Source organism: Diplotaxodon limnothrissa, unplaced genomic scaffold (assembly GCF_057381915.1).
Source record: "Diplotaxodon limnothrissa isolate DT_005_m unplaced genomic scaffold, D_limnothrissa_male_GT1.1 unmapped_scaffold_1, whole genome shotgun sequence".
Classification (NCBI taxonomy): domain Eukaryota; kingdom Metazoa; phylum Chordata; class Actinopteri; order Cichliformes; family Cichlidae; genus Diplotaxodon; species Diplotaxodon limnothrissa.
In genome coordinates, this window is record NW_028188555.1 from 988783 (window position 1) to 1006989 (window position 18207).

Sequence of the window (18207 nt, forward strand, 5' to 3'; positions counted from 1 at the left end):
CTGCTTCAGGTGCAGCTTGGCCTCTGGAGCAGTGTTGGAGAAGAAGTGATCTTTATACCTGCACAAAATTCATAAATGTATTAATATGTGGAAAAATAGGACTGATGTCATGTAATACGTGCTGTTCCAGCGTGTCTGTACGTCCTGCTGCAGTCTCTTTATTGGCTGGTTGAGCTGTCCCTGAATGTCCTCGAGGCGGGAGTAGGCTAAGGCGTTTAAAATGTTTAAAATGCCCAACTATTTTCCGTCCCACTGCTTTAGCATCAGCTATGCTCCTCTGTGCTAATAAGCGTGGGTAAATAAGCGTGGGCAAACTCTTTGTACTCGTTGTCGTGTTGGGATTTTAGGTGCTTGATTAAATTACTTGTGTTAAATGCGCTACCTTTTGAGCCTCCTCTGGACAATTTCGATGAGCACAATTTGCAGTCCGCCTTTGTTTTCGTGTCTTCGTTCACTTTGAAATAGTTCCACACGGCTGACTTGTCTCGCCTCGCCTTCTCCCAGCTCTGAGATGCAGCCGGGGCCTGGGGGCAGGCACTCGGCGCCTGTGATTAACCCCTTACATGCCGCTCAAACATAGACAGGTCTCAGACCGTGGTATCGGTCCTCGGTATCGGGGAACTTTTAACGAGTACTTTAGAAAATGTGATATCGAGGCCGATACCAGATACCGGTATCGGTGCATCCCTACCTCAGATTAAATATTTCCCAAAGTAAATTGGACTGAACTGGCCAGTTAAATACACGAGGGGATACGAATAGAAAAAAAATATCTAAAAACAAAGAATGAAAACCAACTATTAATTTAATACTTAAGTCTGTGAAGGTTCTCAGTCATCCAGGTCATCGTAGTCTAAGGAGCTTGGAAGGAAAAGCGTCTGGACTTCTTGAGTTGCTTGAAGACGTTTCACCTCTCATCCGAGAAGCTTCTTCAGTTCTAAGGGTCAATGGTGGGGAGTCCCAGACTTAAAACCAGTGGGAGTTTCCCCCCAAAGAGGGACAAAGGACCCCCTGATGATCCTCTACCTAATCACATGAGCCAAGGTGTGAAAGCGGGTGTGGGTCCTAATCAGCCAGGGTTTCGGGTGAGCTCATTGTGAAACCTGGCCCCACCTTATCATGTGATTTCCTGAGGTCAGATGGCCCAGGATGTAAATGGTCTGAGATCCCTTCCCAGACGCCTTAACGCCCAGTGAAAACAACACATCATTTTCTCTCCAGTTACCCTCAGCAGTCCAACAGACCTCCAGCACCAGTAAAACATTAACCAGAAATTGTTTATGGGACATGTGTCGTTATTTATGTTTGTGGAAATGTGCATTAAAATTAAAATAAAGATGCTGGTGTCTGACGTTACTGACTTCCCAATTGTGTGGCTTCTGGTGTGGCCTTCACAATTCAATTTTCAATTCAATTTTATTTTCTCAGCGACAAATCACAACAATATAATAAGGCAGACCCTACAATAATACATACAGAGAAAAAGCACAACAATCATATGACTCCCTATGAGTGAGCAGTCTGGAGACAGTGGGAAGGAAAATCCCCCTTTTAACAGGAAGAAACCTCCAGCAGAACCAGACTCAGGGAGGGGCGGGGCCATCTGCTGCGACTGGTTGGGATGAGAGAAGGAAGACAGGATAAAGACACGCTGTGGAAGAGAGACAGAGGTTAATAACAGGTATGATTCAATGCAGAGAGCTGCATTAACACACAGTGAGTAGGAAAGGTGACTGAAGAAGAAATACGCATTGCATCATGGGAATCCCTCAGCCACATACACCTGTTGCACTACACAACAAATGCAAGGATGTCAGTTTTATTCATTTTATGCTCATCTTCGTACAAATTTTAAAGGTAATGCAGTCAAAACTTTGTAAGTATCTGAGTGATTGGATGAAGCGGTTTGATGACGTAACACGTATTAGATTATAATATTATTTTATGCCATGTTAGACCCATAATTAAAGATGGTGAATTATTATGTAGTTTTAGTTGGCATTATTCTCCTGAATTAGAAGAAGCTGATAACTATTGCATTAGTTAAACTGATTTGCATTACATTAAACTGCTGACTTGTTGTGAATGAATGATATTGTTTTATGATGCATTATACTGCTGAGTTATAAGAAATACTGTTCGCAGAAAGTTATTGTCTTATTTGTCTGATTAGAAGAGAACAGAATATACTGGAGTTTTCTGCCCCATCTCAGCAGGAGCAGATAGACGGGGAGCCAAGGTCGTAGCTTAGGCGCTGTGTGAGAGAAAGCATGTGAATGTTTAGGCTTTTTATGATAAGGTGGAGGCACCAGAGGCTATAAGAGTTTGAGCAATGCTCCACCATTTTGAGATCTGAGGCTGTCTGCATCAGTGTCCATCTCCCACGCGTGTGATCATTAAAATCATCGTTTGACTCAACCCGACCGGACCAGTGTTGTTATTGTGGTTTTTTCTCTTGTCTCCATCCCCAATATTTTGAACCATAACATTTTGGGGGCTCGTCCTGTGGTATTGGGGTGGAATTTAAAAGTTTGGACGGTCCGAGGTTGTCGAACGGACAGGCACGACCAGTGGTCTTATGTGAGTGGGCATAAGCCGGCTTATCTAAAGGTAAGGCACTACCTGTTGAATTATTTCCAAAGTGTGCCAAATTGGATATGACTAAATTAAAGTCTACTCACTGAAATTACTGGTAGAGGGTCTGTTTTGATTTTGATGAGGATCCGTGTGTGTTATGCAGTTAAAGTCGGCTAAGAGTCTTTAATGAAGTTGAAAAAGGAATTGAAAGAAATGCTGGGTTCGAGTCCCAAGGAATTGAGTTAGAGTCTCAAGTAGTTTGATAGGGAATTGGTCATTTTGTTGGTTAGAGTCCAAATTGGTTATAGAGTGGACCTGAGTGGTCAGTTTGTGGGTTCGAGTCCCCATTGACCTCTAGGTGGCACTTGCCTTAGTCATACTCTTGTTTTAGGGCGTTGACTGGTGTTTCAAATTGTTATAAATTATTATAGAACGGCGGTTAGAGTCCGCTAAGAAGCGCATAGCCCGGAGGTTACGCTCCCTCCTGGCCGTGGACGCGCGGTCTTGACCTGTCGGCGAACAGGGTTAGTTCAGTTTGGCTTATCTGTGGGGTACAGGGCATCCTGAAATAAGCTAGGAGTTAGAGTCTCCTCACCGTTTGGAACGGTGTGATGTGCTTTTTTGAATACTGTTAAATTGAGTTAGGGACCTTAGGGATTAGGCCAGATAAAGTTAGAGTCTGATACTGGTTAATTGATTACAAAAAAGTTGGACTTTCTTCGGTTGGACCCGTTATGGTTAAATTTGTCGAAATTGTGTAGGTGCTCTTTAGAAATTAGGTCAGAAACTGTTCCAGAAGTAACAGATACTGTTTGATTGATTACAAAAAAGTTGGACTTTCTTCGGTTTCTTCGGTTGGACCCGTTAACTTAAATTTGTCGAAATTGTTAGGCGCTGAATCTGTCAGGCCTGTCAGTGATTGTAAATATAAGACGTCTTTGTAATATAAAATAAAAGAGTTTTGTCTGAGCTTTGTGTGACCCTGTGTGTGACGACAGCGCACTGCAGCGCTGCGAGCTATTTTTAGACTGTGTGTGAACATGCAAATGAGCTGTGGAGCGCACAGAGGACTTTTGTTGCTGTTTAGCGTGTTTTTGAGTTTTATAATTATGATTTGCAAATAATGATACATGCCTGTAATTAAAACGCTGATTTTGCTGATTATAATACTACAGATAAGGTTTTGAATGACTACGCTGAATGTTTGATGTTCGGCTGGGTTTTGATATAGAAGAGACAAATCGAGCATGATTAAGACCGGCACGTCAGCCGGCAGAGTAAGATTGTGAGGAAAATGATATTAAATAAATCTCTCAGTGTGTTGATACAGGTGGCTACGGGCCTGGACCAACTGCCCCCACAAGCACAGCGGCCGAAGCAAATTATAGTAATGGAAACCACACTCAGCAAGAATCAGCAGCTGTGGAAAAGACAGCAGCTAGCAGAGAATTAAAGGAGAAATTAAGAGAAGCTTTAACACATAAAATTGGGGCCAACAGACTTGTGGAGGCTGGGAAGGCTTCCGGAGCATCACAACAAAAGGTGAAACAAAAACACACACAAGCAGAGTAATGTGAGAGAGAGGCACATGTTAGAGAAATGCCTTGTTTGAGGAAAAAACGTTAAATTAGCCCACCTACAAACGCACATACACGCAATGAAGAAACAGCTTACACCCATGAACACGTGAAGATTTTCCAGCAAGTTTAAAGCAGTGAAACTTAACATACACCCGCCGTTAAATAATAAAGTTTATCCACTACTAACAAATAAACCCTCTGGGTTGCAGGACAACAACATAACTTCAAAAAAAAAAAAAAGGCACTGGTCTGACCAACCAGTGATAACACAACAAATTTAGTGGTTAGAAAAGTCAAATTGTGACATGTTTTCTGCTGATTGATTAATACAAGTGATTACCAGATGAAAGAAAATTCCAATTTTTGTGCTTTTAAACACGATCTTAAGAATTTTAACATGTACCTGTGATGTCCTGTCAGCTTGGTGGGTCATGAGTGGATTATATGGTGAGAAAAAACAAAAAAAGGGGGAGAGAAGGCTGACACAGGGCCTGGTCCCGTTGTTTCTCCCCTCTCTGAATAACGCAGCCAAAATAACATCATTTTCCTGTTCATCTGTTTTTGTTTTGTTTTTGTTTTGTTTTTTCTCTTTATGCTTGATTACAGGCTGCTTTGTCGGCCCTGAAAGCCGAAGCTGACCCTGGACTCCTGCTCTCCCCCCTACCATCTTTGCTCGCTCCTCTACCATCTTTGATGTGACCCTGACCAAATGCTAAAGCAGCTGGACCCACAACAACAACTTGAAAATGTCAACAGTGCTGCAGGAAAACGATCTCATGCAGCGGAGACGGAGAGCGTTAAATCCAAGGCCCGTTTCACTACACGGGGAGATTTCCGTCAGCGTCTCTTCTTTCTGAGAAGACTGAGAAAGGCCCGGCTCCCACCACCGATTCTGACCACCTTCTATAGAGGAACTATCGAGAGCATCCTGAGCAGCTGTATCACTGTCTGGTTCGGGAACAGCACCATGCCGGACAGACAAGCTCTACAGAGGGTTGTGCAATCAGCTGAGCGCACCATCCGCTCTGAGCACCCTGACCTGCACTCAATCTACAGCAGGCGGTGCTGGACCAAGACCAGGAAGATCGTGAAGGACCTCAGCCATCCCAACAACAGACTGTTCTCTCTGTTGCTGTGTACGTGACAAATAAACATCTGGATTTGGAAAACGAGGCATTCGCAAAGCCAACAGCATTGTGCCTGATCGGACACACCCCTCTCACACACTCTTCACACTCTTGCCATATGGAAAAAGACAGCTTCAGCTGACAGAGCTGTGATGAGACGCCCATTAAGCCCAGATGAAAAGTGAGGCCGAGCAAAACAATGCTGACCTTAACCACTCTGCATTAAAACTGTGCAGGACAGTGACAGACCAACAATGATCGTCGGGCAGCAAAAAGGGCGTGCCAGAGACAGGAGGAGTACTGAGGTCAGGAGGCACCTCAGAATGGACAAAACACCAGGAGAAAATAAGCTGAAGGCACAGGTGTCGGGGCTCGGCCAGGAGCTGACCTCTGAGAAGAGCCGAACAGCAGAGCCGCAAAAGGCCGTGGAGCAAAGCAAGGAAAACATCGAGGGACTTCAATCTGAAGTGGACGGAAAAGATTCTGAGGTTTCTGCCCTCAGTAAGAGCTCAAGGCATCAGAGCAGAAACTGACCATGGCTCAGGAGGAGCTGGCTGATAATCGAACCCATCAGGCTTGGAGTCCCAGACACAGGACTTGGAATCAGGCCGGAGCTTGCTGGAGCAGGAGGTCGCCAAACCTGACGAAGAAGCTCCAACAGCAGGAGCAAGCCCTGAAGGAGCTACAGAAGAAAAAGGGTCAAGTTAAGGAGGAGTGGAACAGGGAGAAGTTGCAGGACACTGGAGAAAAGCACTGCCTCAATTGGGGCCAGAACCAGTATGGACAGAACTTTGAGCAGCAGCACCAACGGATGCAAACAGACTGAAAAGGAGGAGGGCAGGACCCCAGGGCATGCTTCAGGCCATGGTTTACCCAGAACACCAGAACAGGAAAGTGATGAACACAAACACCCACACAAACACACACATCTACATGCATTGACTCAGAATGAAGAGAAACACACATATGAACATATGCACTCGTTGATTGAGTGAGAAATGACACACACGTGCAAAAAAAAAAAAATCGAAATGCTGATTCAACTCACTGAGGAGTGATCCACACACACACATTTACAAGCTTGTGCAATAAAGAGTGATACACACACGCTGTTGCAATGAAGAATGCTTTACTAACAAATGCTGCACACAAACATCCAAATATGGAGTCGGTTACAACAACAAGAAGCCATTGATTGTTTATTGGTTAAATGCATTTCATGCCACACAGAGGGCATCTGTGTAGATTTAGGGGACAAGGTCTAAAGTAGTTTGGTTGTGAAAACAATGTCTGTGCGTGATGTCTGTTTATGGCTCAAGGCCTCCACTGAATTGTTTACTGTGCTTCACACAGCCTGATAAGGAGCAGTGGTACAGAGTGAAAATGATGAATGAACGGTGTGAGTTTTATTTCGGAGAGAATATGAAAAGGTTGTGTTGATTTGACTCAGTTGTTTAAGTTTCTGCCAAAGCAAAACATTTGTGTGCAACCAGTGTCCACTATTGAATTAAGTCAATCCAACATGTATTTGTCAGTGCAAAAAGGAGTTACGGTACCTGTATGCCTACACAATATAGTGTGTGAAGTTCTGGTTGATTTTTGGGTTTTGTTTGACACTAGGTTGATTCTATCAGTGAGGTTTGGATTGTTCTCTTTCTCTAACATAGAGAAAGAGGGTTTGATCTTTGGACATGTTTGTAATGGGCCCCAGTATTTGTTATTATATGAGTGTTTTATTGGTTACGTTTGTTTTTGCTTTTGTTACAGTGCACTGAGATAAGAACATCAGAGAGGTGTGATCCACCGGTGGTGATATTTTGGTATCTTGTGAGTTCCTGATTTAACAAATCAGCTCTTTAATCCAGGCCTGAGAGATTGAACTTTAAAGCGCTATAAAATATTCTTACTGAAAACAGTCGCAAAGTATTTTTCTCCATGATTATAATGGGCTTGGGAGAAATTCACTTATATGGGACATTGATCACATGAGAAGTCCTGAGCCTAAAAGGATTGCAGCGAGTCGATCCAGTCCAAAAAAGAAAAAAAAACAAACAAGGAACTGTTTCCTTTAAAATGATGACGTCATCTTGCTGGTGATGGAGGCTCGAATAGGTTGCGCGTGAGACTCCATTATCAGCAATATCTGGTATGAATGTGTGTGGATGTATGCATGTGACTGGACTGTGACGGACTGACGACTAAAAGTTTTAACTGACTTGATATTGAGACAAAAACGGTACCGACTTTAGGATTATTGAATGTCCACAGACAATTCACCCAGCCTGTAAAAGAAGGGTGGATGTTTTGTTTTTGCAAGAACAGAAGGATGACAGAGACTAAAGAGCTGTAGCTTCACAGGAGTGTGAACTGCAGGCTTAACCCTTTGGTTGCTAATTTTGAGTTACTGATGTTTGCATTAAGAAAATTGTGTTTTAGTAGCTGTGTTTCGATTAATGTATCATATTATATGGTGGGGAATGTTAAATGCTAAAGTGAAGAATAGGTTTGATTCCACTCATGACTGAACATGTTATTATTAACCATAGTGGGTCACTGTAAAGAGTCAATTAATTTTTATAGAGGTAAAAAAAAAAAAACCTCCACCGAGGTCTATGAATAACAGGGGAATGATAGACAGCCACACTCAAAATGGAGATATGTAATGATAAACACTGGTCCCCGTCTTTTGGGCGCTTTCTTGAAGTAGTCAACAATTTAAAAGTAAGATAAAATAACAGGGGCATGTGCTGAGGGGTGGTGCTGCACAAGAACAAGAGTAAAATAAAGAGAATATTGTTTTCAGTTTTGAGAAGTGCAAATTAAAATGTACCATTACACTAAGAGGATCAATATGAAGCTTGATATTTGTTAATTTTGAATGAAGTACATGATTGGTGACTGTTCTGTCCTGAGCTTTTGTTTTTACAGCACCCGCTTGATCACACCAACAGTTTCTCGCCACCGAAGAGGGGTACTTGCAAAAAATAGAGAATGGGGAGGAATATCATCAAAACTGGAAAAGGTAATCCCCAAAGGGGGTGATAACGCCATAACTTTCACTTATGGTCAAATTCTCAAAATTTGACCCCGAACTTGAAAAATTCTTCAAACATTTAGAGACAGAGTGGAGGTTTAGATCAACACATGTCACAAACCACATAAGGCTGGAGCATTTGAATCAAAAAGGTGAATTGATACGCAGCAAAATGTTGATCATATTGATTATGTTTATTCCAGGGTGCAGAGAAGATTATTATTATTAAAGACAACAAATGAAATAACGAAAACTAGAAGTGGAAAAATTTGCGTTAACGGTAATAAAATCAAAACAAAAAGGAAAACTAACTAAAACTGTACTGAATGTTCACAAAACTAACTAAAATTAACTAGATTTATAGCAAAATGTGTTTAGTTGCATTGATGTGTGCGTGCCCTGCAATAGTAAAGTCAAGGCAGTACGTTAGTCGAGTCGTCTGTGTTGCTGCTCCGTCCACGCGCAGAATCATGTCAGGAAAAGTCGGGAGAAAGCGCCAGAGTCCAATTTAGGATTACTTTGAATATGACTGTTTTTTAGATATAGCAAGAGTCTTGTAGTGGAGAGAGACACAATGTCCTCCTGAGACCCAGGGAAAGAAAAAAGGGAAAAGTATTTTCATTTTTTTCTTTTTCTTTTTTCTTTTTAAGATAAATCAAGTGCTGGGACGGTAAAATAAACACATTACAAAAACAAAATTGTTTTTAACTAATTTTATTTAAATTTTACAACATGTGCACTACAGTGCACAAGGGGAGTTCATTGATCACGAATGTGAAACTAACAACATTCAAGAGCTATTTAAGAAGATTACATGTTCCACTGAAATTTTTGTAAGCAGGATATTAAAACTTATTTATATAACAATATCATAAAAATGTAGATCAGGGATCAACTTAGAAGTCACTGACACTTCACTAGCTGTAAGCCATTGGTTCAGGAATAAGTGATTGCACTGGGCTTTCTATTTCACAAAAGTCAATTCATTTATGATATCTGAGGAAGTACTGTGATTTTGATTTTTATTTGGAGACACAAAGGAACATTTGGCACTTCCCACATCTCACATATGTTTTACTGTTGCACCCAACCATTCTACAACTGAAATGCCTTGGACTGTTAACCATTTCAGGCAAGTGGAGTGAACCATATTTTGTCATGTTCTCCGTGAAACTAAATGAGCCTAATTCTTAAAGACCCCTCAAATCATTTACTAGATGTTTATTCTTTGAAAATTAATAAAAATCTGAGTTTAACAAAACATTTTAAATGTAAATATCAAGCTTACCTTTCTTTCTTCCATAAAATGTGCTTGTGGGCACGTCAGCCATTTTGAAAAGGTGGGAAAAACAATTGGCAAGGCCACACCCCCACACATGTGATATAATTTTAAAGGTACTGTTGTCCTCGCTAAGAAACATCAGGACTTAGAGGAGTGGCAAGTAGAGTATGAGAGCTACAAGCAAAAACGAAATGTGTACTACAGTGCGCAAAAATGAATTACTGGGCCATCAGGGGGTTATGAGGGACATTTATGACACGAAAAATCCCACAAACCTTAAAGTGCACTTGAAAAGCTCACACAAGAAGGTTAACCTAGCTTACCTTGAAGAGCTCCCCCACTCAACCCGCATCCCCCGAAAACAGCTAACCCCAGATAAGGCAGCGTGATGTATCCCGAGATAACAGGACTGGGACATCTAAATAAATGTGTGAAACAATCGCCTTCAAAAAGGTTATCAATTCACTTCAACCAAAATTAGGAACACTCGGTGCGGCAAGAGTTAATAGTTATTAGTCTCAACACCCAAGGATAACCAGAAGAGCATGATTGATATGATGGAACTGAGATTTTGTTACACTTAATTTTTGCAAAACACAACTAAAACTAAACTGAAACTAAGGATTTTCAGGAAAATAAAAACTAGACTAAACTAGCAAAGAATTGGTAAAAACTGATTCCAACTGGTAAAAAAAAATTGAAAATCTGGAGGCAAAACTAGAAAAAACATAGAAACTAATGAAAATTGCAAAATAGTTAAAACCCTGGGGCGGAGATTGGCAGATCTGACCAGGAAATGTTATAAGATGGATTGTCAGGACAGTCAGCGTTAAAGCCACTTTCAGTCCATACTAGGATGGCATTGGACATCTTCGGGGCGGAAGAGAGTTGGTGTGACCAAGGTGTGGTTTGGCTTGTTTTATGTATATTTGAGATCATATGGCTCTGGATGGACCAGTTACCAGGGCATGGAAGGAGGACAGACTCATTGACTGAGGAGAAGGAATTTCCTGGGATTGGAGATCCTCTGGGTGAGTGGTTGATTAAAAGCATGCATAAAATAGAAGTTATCTGTTGTTATTGATTGGTAATAGATTGATAATTGGCCACATTTACAGCTGTATTGACTTGTTGTGGACGTAGTCGACTTCAGGTTTAAGCACTCTAATTAACAGGTTGAAAATAGTGACATTAAAGGAAGAATATGCAGCGCCACCCTGTCAGACGCCAGTGATGGTGGAGCTCACTGATGAATCAGGTGAGCTGGATTCATGGCTGATTCAAAACTAAGATCCCCCTGCTGTGGTCAGGAAGGGGAGAACAGGGGGAAATAAAATTTAAAAGAGGCATTTATAAACGTTTATGGGTCAAGCGAAACGGGATAAAAGGGGGTGTTTTACTGTTATTTTAATATCAGCATTATTATTGTATGAGAATCATGCAACAAGTATTGCATCGATGATCATATATTGAAGCTTTTGACCTTATACTAACATCTGTGTTCCTGTGATGGTTATAACCTCTGATGAATCTTCTATTTACAGGTGTTAGGATAATGATATAATTTTTATTGCAGGTGTAACCATGATCATTTTTATACATATTGCAACTTGTTGCTCATTGTGGAGTTGTGCTCAAGTTAATAAGGGTTAAAAGCTACAGTCAGCGCGAATGTCTGACCGATCTATTGAGGGAAAGGGCTTCGAGCATAGAAGGCCGCACGCGCTTACAAAACACTGATATCATGTTATTTTTTGTGATCTTTTCTTCAATTATGTCTTTAAGTTTAGTTTAAATAGTGGCAGTTAATTAAACGACATTTATTAAAATATTAAATACCTGAGTCAGAACATTACACGCAGATCACCTTAACGATCTGGGAAACCTTGTAGCTGCCTAACCTTTTCTTTTAATGTTCTAGCTCCGTTGATTTGACACATGGGGATGTGTCAAAAAAAAAAAAAGGGGGGGGAAGTTGAGCTTTAACATCAAACAAGGATTATTTGAACATTTTATAACTTCATTTGTGTCTTTAATACCTTAGGAATGGTAAAACTTAAGCTAATAGCGGCCCGAGAAGTTTCCGGTCTTTTGTAGAGAATCAGTAAGAAGCATAAATCATTATTTCCATGTGTAAGCATCAATCATTGAAATGAACTGAATAGCGTTTAGAAGATTTGTTAATTTCTTTGTCTTTTGTTAAAAAGAGTGGTTTCAATAATGTTCAGACACACCTTGCAAATGTGCTTATAACGAGTTGGCACTTGGTCTTTTGAAGGTCATAAGCTTCGTTCGGCGTGATGGTCCGGACTGATATATTGCAGGTATTGACTGTGAGTACAGAGGGCTAAATGCAAACACGCTTACACACACATAGGATATGATTAGAATAAGTCCCTGGAACATTCTGAATGTTTTTAAACCAATTCTGAATCACTAGAAGGTCAGTAGATAACAACATTAGATTATTAGGGTTAGGAAGAGAGGTGTTTTGGTTTTCTGTCTCTTACAGAGAAAGGAACAGACATCAGACGAGGTCACAGATATACGAGGATCCTCCGCAGCAGAGACAGACACAGTGACTGCCAAGACACCAACTGGGTCCAAGGGTCATGGCGTTTGGGCTCCAGCTAGTCACCACAAAAGGATGGATCCCATAAACACAGCAATAACCATGAAGGAGTTGGCGGAAATCCGGGAACACCAGACCAACGAAGTTCGAGAGGCTCTTGGGCAAAAAGGGGGACACGTTCCTGTTCCTTTTTCTGGAGGATACACAGATCGTTGTTTGAAATCGGGGCAGAATAATCCCCTGATCTGTGCCACGACTGAAGGGTTGTCTAACCCCTGAGGTTGAAGAATGAAGAGCAGAGGATCACCCAACTGGACGACACTGGTAGCTGCAGCAATAACATAAAAGGCTAAAAGCTCCTTGGACAGAGGTTCTAGTCTGAGTACGTCTGGAGGGTATAAGGTAGCACCAAATAAAGCTGTGGGAGACCTGGGGAGTGTCATCTGTACCTGCTATTGTTGGAAAAATAGTTTGTCTTGCATCTGAACTGCGCAAACACAGAGGTCATCCCACATATGGTTCGCCCCTCAGGGGGACAAAGGACCTCAGGAGTGAGAAGAGATGAACCCAGCCACACTGGATTATGGGGTGTTGGTGAGCTCATTATTCTAAGGAGCTCATCAGGGGGAATTATTAGATTATAATATTATTTTATGCCATGTTAGACCCCTAATTAAAGATGGTGAATTATTATGTAGTTTTAGTTGGCATTATTCTCCTGAATTAGAAGAAGCTGATAACTATTGCATTAGTTAAACTGATTTGCATTACATTAAACTGCTGACTTGTTGTGAATGAATGATATTGTTTTATGATGCATTATACTGCTGAGTTATAAGAAATACTGTTCGCAGAAAGTTATTGTCTTATTTGTCTGATTAGAAGAGAACAGAATATACTGGAGTTTTCTGCCCCATCTCAGCAGGAGCAGATAGACGGGGAGCCAAGGTCGTAGCTTAGGCGCTGTGTGAGAGAAAGCATGTGAATGTTTAGGCTTTTTATGATAAGGTGGAGGCACCAGAGGCTATAAGAGTTTGAGCAATGCTCCACCATTTTGAGATCTGAGGCTGTCTGCATCAGTGTCCATCTCCCACGCGTGTGTTCATTAAAATCATCGTTTGACTCAACCCGACCGGACCAGTGTTGTTATTGTGGTTTTTCCTCTTGTCTCCATCCCCAATATTTTGAACCATAACACACGCTATTTTAGTTTAAAATGCTTATAATGTTATGATAAATGGTAGTTTTGTTGTTACTTTTACAATATTATCCATCCTTCAGCTTCAGCGAACATGACAGTTAGCAGTGTAATAATTCCTCTGTGATAAAGAAAAACTAGCCTGTTTTCTTTTTGTGTGGGAGCTCGCACAGTGTTTCAACTTTACAGCCTTTTAATATGAAAGTCCTGTCAGTACACTTCCTTTTTACATCATTTCACACTTGCCCCGTGAAGGGCAACAGTCTGACGTCTGCTTAGCCAGGAAAGCTTCAGCTTGTTTCTTTCCGCACATCTTCCTCTTCACTGTCGGTGGCTCACAGACATGTTAACAAGCATGGACGTATCAAAACTTTGCTTGATTTTGCTGTTACCACTAGCTGTGTCCCATGATGCTGAAGGTAATACAAGGAAACTATTTTCATTATGCATTATTAATATTTTTAAATTTATAACCTCCTTGCTTTTAGTTTAAACTAAACACATTATTATGGGATTAAAAAGATGGTTTAACATTCACAAAATATAGAAACTAAAGTCCTCTCTGACACAGGCTGAATCTTGTATTTACCGTATTTTGCTGCCCCTGTTTACAGAGACTGTTGTGAAGACAGTCAGGAGAGAACACGATGTCACTCGGATTTGCAACAAGGAAAGTCAGACTACTATTGTTTTGATTATCTGTAAGATCAAAAGACAGAGGGACACAGGAGGAGAGTGTCATCTGCTGTATCGACACGGAGAGAACGTTACTCAGGAATGTGACCCCAGGTTCTCAATAACAAAAGAAAATCAGACTGCCTTTCTGGAGCTGACCAGTTTAACACCAGCTGATAGTGGGAACTTCACCTGTGAGTGTACAAACACTGAAGGGACATATATTGTCCATATCAGTGTCACTGTGGAAGGTAAATGCATTTTGGTTTCTTTATTTGACACAGTTATTCAGCACTGTGTCAGCATTGTATTGACCTGCTTATGTGTTTTTTATTCTTGTAATTTGTTCATTTCTTTTCTTCTTATTTTCACTTACAGCAGTTTAAATACTCTCACTGACTCATTTATCAGGTACATCTTTGAACCGAGTTGGACCACCTTCAGCCATCAAACATGTCTTCATTTTTTGTGGCACAACAAGGCGCTAAAAACATTCCTCAAAGATTCTCAAGACATATTGAAATTACATCATCACACAGTTGCTGCAGATTCGTCAGCTGCTCTTACTTGAAGCAAACTTTCCGTTCCACCACATCCCAAAGGTGCTCTGCTGGATTGAGATCTGGTGACTGCGCAGGCCGTACATGATTTGAGCGCCGTGACATGGTGTGGTATCCTGCTGGAAGCAGCCATCAGACGATGGGTATTTTTTGAGCATAAAGACATGAATGTGGTCAGCAACAACCTTCAGGCAGGCTGTGGTGTTTAAATGATGCTCAGTGGTTACTACAGGGTCCAAAGTTTGCAAAGAAAATCCCCCACAGAGCATTACACCACCAGCAGTCTGAACTGTTAGAAATCAACTCATCGGGCAAGGCATCGTTTTTTTAGTCTTCTGTTGTCCAGACTTGCAAACTGTAGCCTCAGCTTGCTGTTGTTAGAGGACAGCAGTGATATCCAGTGTGGTCCGCTCTGCCTCAAGGTTTGATGTGTAAACAGCATTTTTACCCAGAGAATCACAGCTCACTGGATATTTTCTATTTTTCAGACCATTGTCTGTGAACAGAGATGATTGTGTGGGAAAATCCCAGCAGATCAGCAGTTTGTGAAGCACTGGGACCAGTAACATGTGCCATGTTGCTCTGTTTGAGCATTGATTTGCTGACATTTTATTATTTTATTAACCTTTATTTAACCAGGAAGATGAAGCTGACATGTGATTGACAAATGAAATGAACACTGAAATATTTGTGTTACACCCTGAACAAGTATACCTCATAAAGTGGCCAGTGAATGTATATAAGCAGTTGGACCAATTTCAGTTCATAGTAATATTCAGAAAAGATGCAAAAGAAGAAGAAGAAGACAAAAGAAAAGAGTACAGTGACAATATTTAAAGCTCTGTGGTTATAAAACTGGGGTTTCATTACTTCACTCAGAGTTTCAGTAGACGTAAACTGTGTTTGATTTGTGTTTTGATTTCCAGGAAATGAAAGTAAATGATTTTACGGACAAATGCATCTTTTCAATGATTTAGACACAAACGAGGCCCACACTTCAGCAGACAAATCTTTTTCCGTTTATCTGCCCGGTGTTGTGATCATCTTTATAACTGGAGTTATCGTGGGATTTATCTACTGGAGGAAAAGTAATGGGTGAGACTATTTTTGCTGCAGTAATTCAAAGATGATATAGATGTAGAGAAAGTAAAAGGAAACATCACATTTCAATAAATGAGAATTCGGTGTATGTTAAACATCATGTCTAGAATGAACACTTTTTATCCTTCCAAAAATAATTATCATTATTAAGAGAGAAGATAATATAAATGTAGATGTTCTTACTTGATTTTTCTCTGTTTGAATGTGAATAGTGTTACACTAATGCTGACATCCTCTCTTATCAGCGTGGCTGCTTAAGGTCAGGAACATCTGGAATGTCTGTACCTGAAAATCCCAACGGTTTGGTGAGCAATTTATTGCTACGATCTACAGCAGCTAGTTAAAAGTTTGCAGAAATGTAGTTTTTTACCATCAGGGCCTTATGAGCCTATACTGGTGTTTTTAAAAGTTATGTTTGACTTTATGACTTTCTGTGTCGTTTCTGGGATGCTTAGAACTCATATTGCACTGCTGGAAATAGTTTATTTTGATGATTAATTTTGCATTATAATATTTATTTTTGTTTTTCCTGCATTATATAAAAATTGGTGTATTTCAGAAATAAAACTATGAAGACACTCAAAATAAATTTCCTGTGGTGGGAAACTATTTTGTGCAACTATTTTGTATTTACAGTTTTGAGAGATAAGCCTCTTAAATTTCTCTAACTAGAAATATATGTTAAAAAACAAAAACTATTTTCAATTTTTTGGTAGTTTATTGCATTTTTTTGCAATTTATGTAATTACTGTGCACTTAATGCAGACATATTATTAGAATTTGGGCTATAATGGTTGTATTGATGTATATCAACTTGAAATGCTCCCAAAAATGGCACTACAGCATGTAAAAATATAATATGAGCTCTGGCAGACTTGGTAAAACATGTACATTTATGTTTTAGGATGTTACTTATATAGATAATTACAGATTAGTGTTATAATACTATTAGTGCCAACTTCAGTGTCCTTTATTTTGTGAAGAAGCTCTTACAGAAATGAGCAGAAACATTAAATAATCCAGGCAACAGATGGAGAGATTTAAAGATCAATAGAGTGTGTGGGTAGACCGGGTTGAACTTGATTAATACCTAAAATATTTCACTTTTCTAAAGGATGACGATGAGCCAGATCAGCCCTATACAAACCTTCAGCAGCCATCGAGTGATTCCTACCAGACTCTCATCTCAGTGAACCATCAACACGACAACAAGACACGCTCAGCAAGAAGCACAGGAACTGTGGGAGTGGATAATAAAGCTCTATGAAACATTTTAAAGTATATAAAACTTTAGGTGACATACTAATATAATAATATTCATATATTATAATAAACGTCCATCTTTTCACACTGGATATTTGTTTCCCAGTAATGGAGACCATTCAGTCATAATACTCCAACTCAGGCTCTCAGATTTAATACAATACAAACACAATAAACTGTGGCAAACATGACTCTTTGTATCAGACTAGTTTTGTTTTTGAACAAACATCTCATCATAATTTGAACACAATGTCCATCCAGATAAACAGAGAGATCAGTCTGGCTTAAACAATGTTGGTGGTTTACCTTCTACTGTCCTTCCACTTTTATGCACTTCTATTTTAGACATAGTAAAAGTTTCAGTGTAGACACAAGAGGTGAAATAAGGAGGGTGCAAGTCTTCCTGCTTTCACTATAGTCTACCTCACACTGTCAGCCACAGTTACTTCCTCACCAGCATGACTGCACGGAAACTCTGCTTTCTCCTGCTTCTGCTTGTGGTTTTTAGCAGTGAAGGTAAATATATATAATTAAAAAAGAAAAGCTGTAAAGCCAGGTGTTTAAGAAGAAAGCTTTAGTTAGGTTAGTGAAATAATATATGTGATTGATTTTCCCACAACAACAAATATATAGAAACTATAATCCCGATTTTGTTTCATTTTAACTGGAACAATTTATAGAGACTCTTGTGAAGACAATTGGAAAGAAACCCGATTCCACTCAAATATGCAGCAAAACAACTCTGAATATTACTGTGATGATACTGTGTGAGATCAGCACAGAGAGGAGCCGAGGAGAACAGTGTCGTCTGCTCTATCGTTACGACCGAGGCTTTATTCATGGCTGTGACTCCAGGTTCACACTGATCAAAGAAAATGAGACTGTGTTTCTCCACCTGCTCAACTTAACATCTGAAGACAGTGGGAACTACACCTGTGAGTGTGGATTTCGTGGTGGATTGTATGTTCTCCATCTCAGTGTGACTGTGAGAGGTAAAAACATTTTCTATTTATACCCACACCGCAGATTCAAGGTGGATGTTTGGAACTGCGTTAACACTTTCTTTTCTGTCATACATGGTTTGAGGTCGTCATTCCCGCCTGCAGCGGATTAATGAAAGGTTTCAGTCAGGAGATGAACATCTGGAATGTTTTTAAGCTCTTCTTCTGGCTAATTTGTTTAAAATTTCATTATAAAACTGTGCTCCAATCACAACTTTGGTGTTATTTCATCAGTGA